Below are 8,720 nucleotides of genomic sequence, written 5' to 3'. Positions count from 1 at the left end.
AACCGTAGTACCGCCACGTTTTCGCGGTTCTTCTCAGATTCAAAGTGGTTCGGATCTGACGCCGCGCGGTACTACCGCCCATCTGGTGCGGTACTACCGCTTGTCCGGTACTACCGCCCGTCAAGTGCGGTACTACCGCACGAGCTACGGTACTAAGATTCTACTACCGCTCCGAGCCCCAGTACTACCGTGTCTTGACGCAGTACTACCGCGGCTAGGTGCGGTACTAGTGCCGCGCGAACTGGCAGTACTACCGTTGTTGTCCAATCTTCTTCTTGGCAATTACCATGTATGCTTCCTACATGTTTCCCTTGTTTTGTTGAGGTCTTTGCATTGATTCTTCTCGCTTGTTGTGTGTGTTTTGTGTTTTGTGTCTTAGGTGGTGGCTCCGGTGCTCCTGCTCGCCGTTCCAATCCCAGTCGTGCCACAAGCTCCAAGCGTCTGCGCAATCAAGACGATGCTCCAGAGGGCTCCAATGCCCCCCAACACAGGACCAAGACCACCGCCACCAAGCTGAAGGAGCCCACCACGGGCATGGATGAGATTCCACAGGCAGAGTTTCTCGCTCGAAGGAGGATCAACCCTTATGTGAATCCTCGTGCCAACATCAGAGGCAATGATCGATTTTGGACCAAGCAGCAGAACCTCATCTACCTGGATGTGATCAAGGGCAAGCAGAACATCTATGTGGACGTGCACTGGATTGATATGCATCACATGAGGGAGGAGAAGCACCGTGCTTACTTTGGTGAGGCCTTGGATCTCGTGGAGCAGTTTGCCATTGAGGATGTGATCTCCTTTCACCTGGACTATGATCCCGAGCTTGTGGCCCAGTTCTTTGCTTCAGTTCACTTTCACACTAAGGAGGATCGGAGGATGACCTGGATGACCAATGGACGTTAGCTGACTGCTACGTGGCAGGAATTCATGGCGTTGCTCAGTGTTCCTGATGAGGGACTCAACACGCCCGTTGGTGTCCGCCCTCATGCCAACCCCGAGTCTGCCAACAAGAACAGGCGTATGCCATACTATGTTGAGAAGGTCCTCCCAAGTGGTAAGAAGACATGGCTGCTGAACTCTTTCCTTGACATCATGCACCGGATCTTCCGCAACTCTCTCTTCCCACGCATTGGGGACAAGGACAAGGTGCATGCTTATCTTGTGGACATGTTGCTTATCTGTGAGGAGGCACGGATCTCTCAGACTCAACCCTTGGATGTTTCCCACATCATGTGGTGCGAGCTTCGCTTTGCGGTGTTCAACAGTAAGGTTCCCATCTATGGACCTTACCTGTTTCTGCTGATCTCGAAGACTTGGGAGCAACGCTTCCCTCAGGATGAGTTTCTGGCCCCTAACTGGATCCGTCATGATCCCATCAGACTTCGCATCAAGCCCCAGTGGGCTAACACTACCACTCGTGCTGAGGCAGCGGCTGCTAAGATGGCTGTGGATGGAGAGGAAACTGAGGAGGAAATTGCAGCTGAGGACCGTCCTACTGGACATGCCTCTTCCTCCACTGAGCCCTCTTGGGCCAAGAAGCTGAAGGACAAGATGAAGACTCTGTTCTGCATGCAGGCAAAGGGGCAATACCGGACTCACGTTGCTTCCAAGGAGAGTCGCCGCCGTGACAAGAAGATCATGAAGGTTTTTGGTGAGGCAGAATCCAGCGGGTCAGAGAGGCACATCACCCCAGAGGCGGAATGGATGGCGAAGCAAGGCTACAGGTGGACTGTTTCTGAGGAGGACATCGAGGAGACCGTCCCCGCCGCCGAGTTTGACGAGGAGCATTGGAGCGATTTCTCTGCCTGAGCCACCCCTTGTGTGTAGGTGTCCTCTCTGCCTTTTTGGCGTCTCGATGCCAAAGGGGGGAGAGTGTAGGGATTTGCTTGCGAGTCGTGTTTGGTTTGTTTGCCTTCTCGTTTGAACCTCGTTTGCTTTGGTTTGCGCTTGTGAGACTTATCCTTCAATGGTGTAAGACATATGCACTCTATCTTATCTTAGTGAGCTTATGATATATGGTGCTACTTATGTTATGCTCTTGTTTGCTATCCTGCTTAGTGTTAGCCTTCTATTGCAAGATATGCCTTGTCTATAAAATATAGGGGGAGTGTTGATCCTAGTATGTGTGCCGTGCAGTCCAAAGCACTCATCTAGATTGCACACATCTAGGGGGAGCCCGTCTATATTTTAGAGAGGAGGGGTTTGCGTTTGCTCAATATTATTTTCCTTTGTGCAAATCCCGTATTGTCATCAATCCACCAAAAAATGGGAGATTGTAAGGGCATATTTATCCCTGAGGTGTTTTGGTGATTGATGGCAATGCTTTTGCGGACTAATCGTGTGCCTTGAGTTTCTCAGACGTTTCATCGCTAGGCACCAGACGGTTTGGTGCCCCTCGAAGACTATTGAAGACGGCGTTCTTTTTACGTTTCTTTTCGGTGGAATTGAGTCGTAGGAAAGCCGTACTATCAAGAGGGGGTCCGCTTCGGAAAGGTTCGGGTGGAATCATCACGTACACGTTTTCTTCCTTGTCTCCACCTTTCCCCCTGCGCTTTGGAGCATCCTCCATTTTATCCTCTATGCATTCTGTCTTGGTTGCTGAAATTGGGCTTGCGGTAGTACTGCTCCCTGGAGTAGTAGTACCACAGGCACTTGCGGTAGTACCGGACCCCGGTGCGGTAGTACCGCAGGAGCCCACGGTAGTACCGCTCCTCAGGAGCTGTAGTACCGTGGCCCCCAGGCCAAGTGCCGCTGCACTGCGGTAGTAGGGGCGGATGTAACTTTTTACATCCGCGCCCTCTGCGGTAGTACCGCACCCCGGTGCAGTAGTACCGCAGCCAAGTGCCGCTGCGCTGCGGTAGTAGGGGCGGATGTAATTTTTTACATCCGCACCCTCCGCGGTAGTACCGCACCCTGTGCGCGGTAGTACCGTGCGCCCTGGCCTGGCTCAGCTGCCACGGGGTAGTACCGCTCCTCTAGCTGTACTACCGTGCCAGATTTTTGCATCGACTCCAACTCAGCGGAAGTTGCTACGGATGTAATCTTTTATGTCCGTGCCTCCCCGTTCTCTGGACCTTCCCTGCCTTGCGGTAGTACCGCAAGGTGATGCGGTAGTACCGCTTGTGCGGTTCAACCGCTCTCCGCTTCAGTGCGGTTGGGCTGGCTAGGGCTGTGCTGTTCAGGCAGTAGTACCGTAAGGCCCCGTGGTAGTACCGCGTGTGCCTGCGGTAGTACCGCAGCCCCGGCGCGGTAGTACCGTGCTGCGCAGAATGGGTTGGTGGATAACGGTTGGATTTGTATCTCCACTATATAAGGGGTGTCTTCTTCCCCGAGTTGACCACCTCTTCCAACCCTAAGCTCCATTGTTGCTCCAAGCTCTATTTTCGCCCGATCTCACTCCCTAGCCAATCAACCTTGTTAATTTGCTCGGGAGTGGTTGAGAAGGCCCCGATCTACACTTCCACCAAGAGAAATTTGATTCCCCCCACTAATCCCTTGCGGATCTTGTTACTCTTGGGTGTTTGAGCACCCTAGACGGTTGAGGTCACCGCGGAGCCATAGTCCATTGTGGTGAAGCTTCGTGGTGTCGTTGGGAGCCTCCAATTAAGTTGTGGAGATTGCCCCAACCTTGTTTGTAAAGGTTCGGTCGCCGCCTCCAAGGGCACCAATAGTGGAATCACGGCATCTCGCATTGTGTGAGGGCGTGAGGAGAATACGGTGGCCCTAGTGGCTTCTTGGGGAGCATTGTTCCTCCACACCGCTCCAACGGAGACGTACTTCCCCTCAAAGGGAAGGAATTTCCGTAACACACCCTCGTCTTCACCGGCTCCACTCTTGGTTATCTCGTGTCTTTACTTGTGCAAGCTTATTTGTGCTATATCTCTTGCTTGCTTGTGTGTTCATTGTTGTTGCATCATATCGGTTGCTCACCTAGTTGCATATCTAGACAACCTACTTTGATGCAAAGTTTAAATTGGTAAAGAAAAGCTAAAAATTGTTACTTGCCTATTCACCCCCCCCCCCTCTAGTCAACTATATCGATCCTTTCAACGCTTTCACCTTCTGCAACTCAAACCATCGTCGTGACAAATGCGGCATGAGTAGGACGCTGGAGCGGATCCCCACCTACCAGCGCCAGCCGCCAAGCGCCAAGCGCCAAGCCCTTGGCGGTTAACGGACCCATCCTCCTTTGTACGCCCTCCACGGGGCACAACTGAAGCATGGGCCCGAGGGCTGCTATCGGCCCAGAGGAAAACAAGGTATCCCAGGCCGGTGGACCAAGGACTTAACGGTGGCGCCCGGCAAGCGGTTCCGCGCATGCTGGCGCAGCTAGAAACTTAGCCACCCAACCTTGTACGGGAGGAATCCGTGACACTTCCTCGAGAAGTGTCCCACGGTGCAATAGGACCCGGCAAGAGGTTCCTGAGATCAACCCGGGGAGCACCACACCCGCACTTCTGACTTTCTCCATAGAAGGAGGGGAGAACCCGTCTGTCAGAAGCATTAAATGCGGACCACATCGCTACAGTGGATGGCGTCAGCTGCCAAGATGGGCCGCAGCGTGGCCACCTTTTGACTTCAGGCGCCAACAAGGCGCGCCATCCCCAAAATCATCCACAGTGGTCGCCAGAGGTTCACCTACCCGGCCCTCTACTACAGGAGCGTTCTGTAGCAGTCTGCGCGGCATGGGCGAGCATGCCACGCCTCGTCGTGTCAAGTCGGTACGGATGGCTTTCCACTCTCGCCCCTGTTAGAGCTAAACATGTGGTAGCTCCCCGTAGGGTAAGGGTAGACCAAGCTCAGTATAAATGGTGGTGACTGCGACCTGGGAACGGGTCGACTAATTCGGGGCACATACTCTGTAATCACCTCTTCGAGATCACACAGCTATAACACTCTTAGGCAGGAGTAGGGTATTACACCTCGATGGTGGCCTAAACCTGTGTATCTCCGGTGTGTTCTACCTTCTGCCACCCACTCTCCGGCGATCGGTGACTTAGGAAACCGAGCGTGTTCAGTCCCTGGCTGAACTCACAAAGGGTTGTAGCAAGCAACCCAATGTCAGATTCCTGGACTAGGACAAGTATGAACCCCTCTATTTTCCCTAGTAAAGGTCCCACGCCTCTGCATGTGTGGAAATTTCCCTCGTGTCATTTCCCTAGCGCGGCAACGCTCCGTTGCCTCCTCGCGAAGCTCTGCCTCCATCCGCATGTTTCCTTTTGTCCAACTCCTCTTCCACTCCCCCTTACCACTAAGTGACCCCCCACCACAGGAGGATATCTCCCCCTTGGAAGGAAGGGTATCAGACTTTTCCTTCAAAGAGTGTGGATTTTCCATACTCTCATGAGTTTGTATCAAGATCTATGTTATCTTTGTATATAGAAATTTGTATACTTGTTTCTTCCAAACAAAGAACATTTGACCTTAAAACTTCACAGACCAACGATACACAAATGCCACTCTTTGCATAAAATGTTTCTGACTTTTTTTTGATGAGACAGAAATGGAGCGGTCGGTTACCGGAGAGATATGGCCAGCGAGAGAAGCAAGAGAGGCGGGGTGAGATGGCTGGAGTCCTGCCGGAGATGACGGCCGGAGAGGTGGCCGAGCCAGTGGCATGGGAGGACAGCGGGCCAAGGTCGTCAGCCATGCGTGGCGTCTGATACCAAAACGCTCAACTGTGTATAGCTGGCCAAACAGGCCGGCCCGGCCCGGCACGGCACGGTCCATCCTAATCGTGCCTCGCACGACCTGGCCCGCCAAGGCACGATTATTATACGGGCCGTGTCGTGCCAGCCCGCGTGCTGCAGCCTGCAGCCCAGGCACGGCCCATATGCTAATCGGGCCGGCCCACCGACATGCTAGGCCCGCTAATCTGCCTCCTATTTTGCGCACTGGGCATTTTTTAGCCTATTTTTACCTGTTGGGCCACATTAGGATACATAAAAAATAAAATAAAAAGAGATAATCGGGCCGTGCCGTGCCGGCCCGCGTGCTCGGCCTTCAGGCCCAGACACGGCCCCTGGCGTGCCGCGTGCCGGGCCTGGCCCGTGCCGTGCCGGCCATGCTACCGGGCCGGCCCAGCTATCCCGGCCCGTTTGGCCACCTATACAACTGTGTGGTCGGACACATGCAATAGTTCCATCGGGTCAGGTGGACATGCAAGATCAGTGCGGCGATCTTGCCGGCAGTGTGCAGAGACAAATCATGGTTGTGAGTGTTTGTCGGGTACTACTTTATGAAGCGGCGATAAAATAGCCAACGCGCAATGGGGATGTAGCTCAGATGGTAGAGCGCTCGCTTAGCATGCGAGAGGTACGAGGATCGATACCCCGCATCTCCAATCATATCTTTTTTGTTTTGCATTATTGTACTTTGAAAACAAACAGTGTTTTCCACTCCTCTTCCTCTTGCATGGTTTTGAACGAGGCTTGGCTTGAGCTCGCGACGTCCGTATGCGATCATGCACCTTTCCATGTCCATGTGTTTAAACCAACCGAACCGTGTCTTTTGAGAGGACAGCCCGGTTTTAAAATTGGACGCGTCTAGGGAGCGGCCAGCCGCTCCCTAGCGTCCCCGAGCGGCCACCAGAAAATGAGAAGATTCGATCCCCCTGATCCCAGAAAAGGAAAGCCAGCTACAGACCCACGCCAACGCAATAAACCACACACTTGACGCGGTCCCCAGGCTATCACATGCCCTTCCCTCCCCTTCTGAAGCACTCGAATCTCTCACACCCTCTTGGGCTCTTGGCCACCAACTTCTTCTCCCCATGCCCCTACCTGCCCCCACCTTCTTCCCCACGAAACAAGGGGTTCCAAGTTCTGGATCTCCATCGCCAGAGCTTCCATGGCAGATGAATCAAGGTGAAATAACAATGGTCTGGAACAATTTGCTGCGAAAAAAAGAAGAAAGAGGGAGGACAGATTAGAAAGTACCAGACAACACCAACAAGGGTGAAAAAAGAGGTTGATCCTTTTCTTCTCCTGTCCAGATCCTCCCTCCTTAACTTTCCCTTTCACCCCCACACCAAATTTCTCTTTGGAAAATAACTTCTCCATACTTGAAGACAACACAAACAAGGATAAAAAAACGGGGAGATGCGGTACCTGAGCAATTTTAACTAATTTTTGTGCAACTAGATCATAAGACAAGTCAACTTTTGCAGCAATGTGTGCAACAAAACGCAGAAAATATGCAAATATATATAAGAGAGCACATATAGTCTTATTTCACACATAATGCGGAAGAGCCAGTGTCACAGTAGCAAAAAAAGAAAAAACATATTGTAGGTACTATGAAAATATAACTACCAACTAGACAAGAAGTATATGTGTTTTTTTCCTATGATCTTTCCACACAGTAGTATATGTGACTTTGTAGCTTAGAATTGTGTGCAAAAATCTACATCAGTTCATAGACCCCCCATAACCTGTAAAACCTGCACATGATGCAAAAAAAAGAAGTTTGAGAAAAAATTAAACAAGTCTGGCTTGTAATTGTGCAACTTAACCAGTACAAGTGTGCAACTGACAACACTCCCATATCCATCTACTTGTGGGGTTTGAATTTCAGTTGTTGCCATCTTCAACTCATATAAAAGTAGAAGATGCCAACTCAGATAATTTCAGATTCATTTTGGTTTTAGCTAAAAATCTGTATGCAGAATTCCAAAAATAAACTTTATGCTGGCAGTTGTGCAACTACACCATCTATTTTGTGCAACTGCAAGTACTCCTGCATGCGAATCATGTTGCATGTTTGTGCAGCTATGTAATGAATTTTGAACTGAGGAACATGATGAATTTAGCCTATCAAAACACAAGAAAATAGACAAAATAGTGAATTTTAACAGATTATAATCTTCAAAATAAGTAGTGCAACTATATTCAAGTGCATTTGCAAACCTGAAAAATCATATGCATGTGAACACATGAGGATGCCAACTACTGAATGGTTCTTGTGCAACTAAAGAAGTTGAAGATGCCAACTCATGTGGCACTGTTGTGCAACTATTAAAAAATTGGGGATGCCAACTCCTGATTGGTTCTTGTGCAACTAAAATAGTTGTGGATGCCAACTCATGTGATATTGTTATGAGACTATTCAAAAAGTTGAGACTGCCAACTCCCAAATGGTTCTGGTGCAACTATGAAAGTCGAGGATGCCAACTCATATGATACTGTTGTGCAACTATTTGAAAAGTTGAGGATACCAACTCCTAATTGATTTGTGTACAACTATAAAAGTTCAGGATGCCAACACCTAGTTGGTTCTTGTGCAACTGTGTAAAAAATAATATCCTAGATTTCTTTGTGTAGAAAAAAATCCTACACTACAGGAAACAGCTACTTTGCCGTCTGCCACGGCGGACGGCAAAGACCTTTGCCGTCAGCCGCGGACGGCAAAAGGCTCCGGCAAAGAAGGCTACGGTAAACAGCTGCTTTGCCGTCTGCTTCCTGGCAAATTAGCTAATTCCAGTAGTGCTAATGCCATTTTATGTTACCTCAGCAGCTGCTGCAGACGGTGTGCCAACTCCAGCTACAACTCCAACCTGCGTGGTCGCCTTCCGTTTCCGCCGTTTCACGAAGCGGAATGGGTCACCAACCTAAAGGATGCATGGAAAAAGTTACTTGTGTGTGCGCAAAAAAGGGAAATGCACCCACACTGCCTGCTCGATACTCCTGTTTTCGAGTCGAACGAATAGTCACGACTAGTCG

The 8,720-nt window shown here is 50.5% G+C and overlaps 1 non-coding gene across 1 annotated transcript; it reads left to right on the top strand.

Moving 5' to 3' along the window:
• Positions 1-6,270: 6,270 nt before the first annotated feature.
• On the top strand, positions 6,271-6,343 carry TRNAA-AGC (transfer RNA alanine (anticodon AGC)). Its single transcript has one exon. It is a non-coding gene; the product is annotated as a tRNA-Ala (tRNA).
• The last annotated feature ends 2,377 nt before the right edge of the window (positions 6,344-8,720 follow it).

This window comes from Triticum aestivum, chromosome 2D (genome assembly GCF_018294505.1).
Source record: "Triticum aestivum cultivar Chinese Spring chromosome 2D, IWGSC CS RefSeq v2.1, whole genome shotgun sequence".
In the NCBI taxonomy this organism is placed as follows: Eukaryota; Viridiplantae; Streptophyta; class Magnoliopsida; order Poales; family Poaceae; genus Triticum; species Triticum aestivum.
Note: the sequence above shows the minus strand (reverse complement) of the source record. Positions and strands in the feature narration are given on the sequence as shown.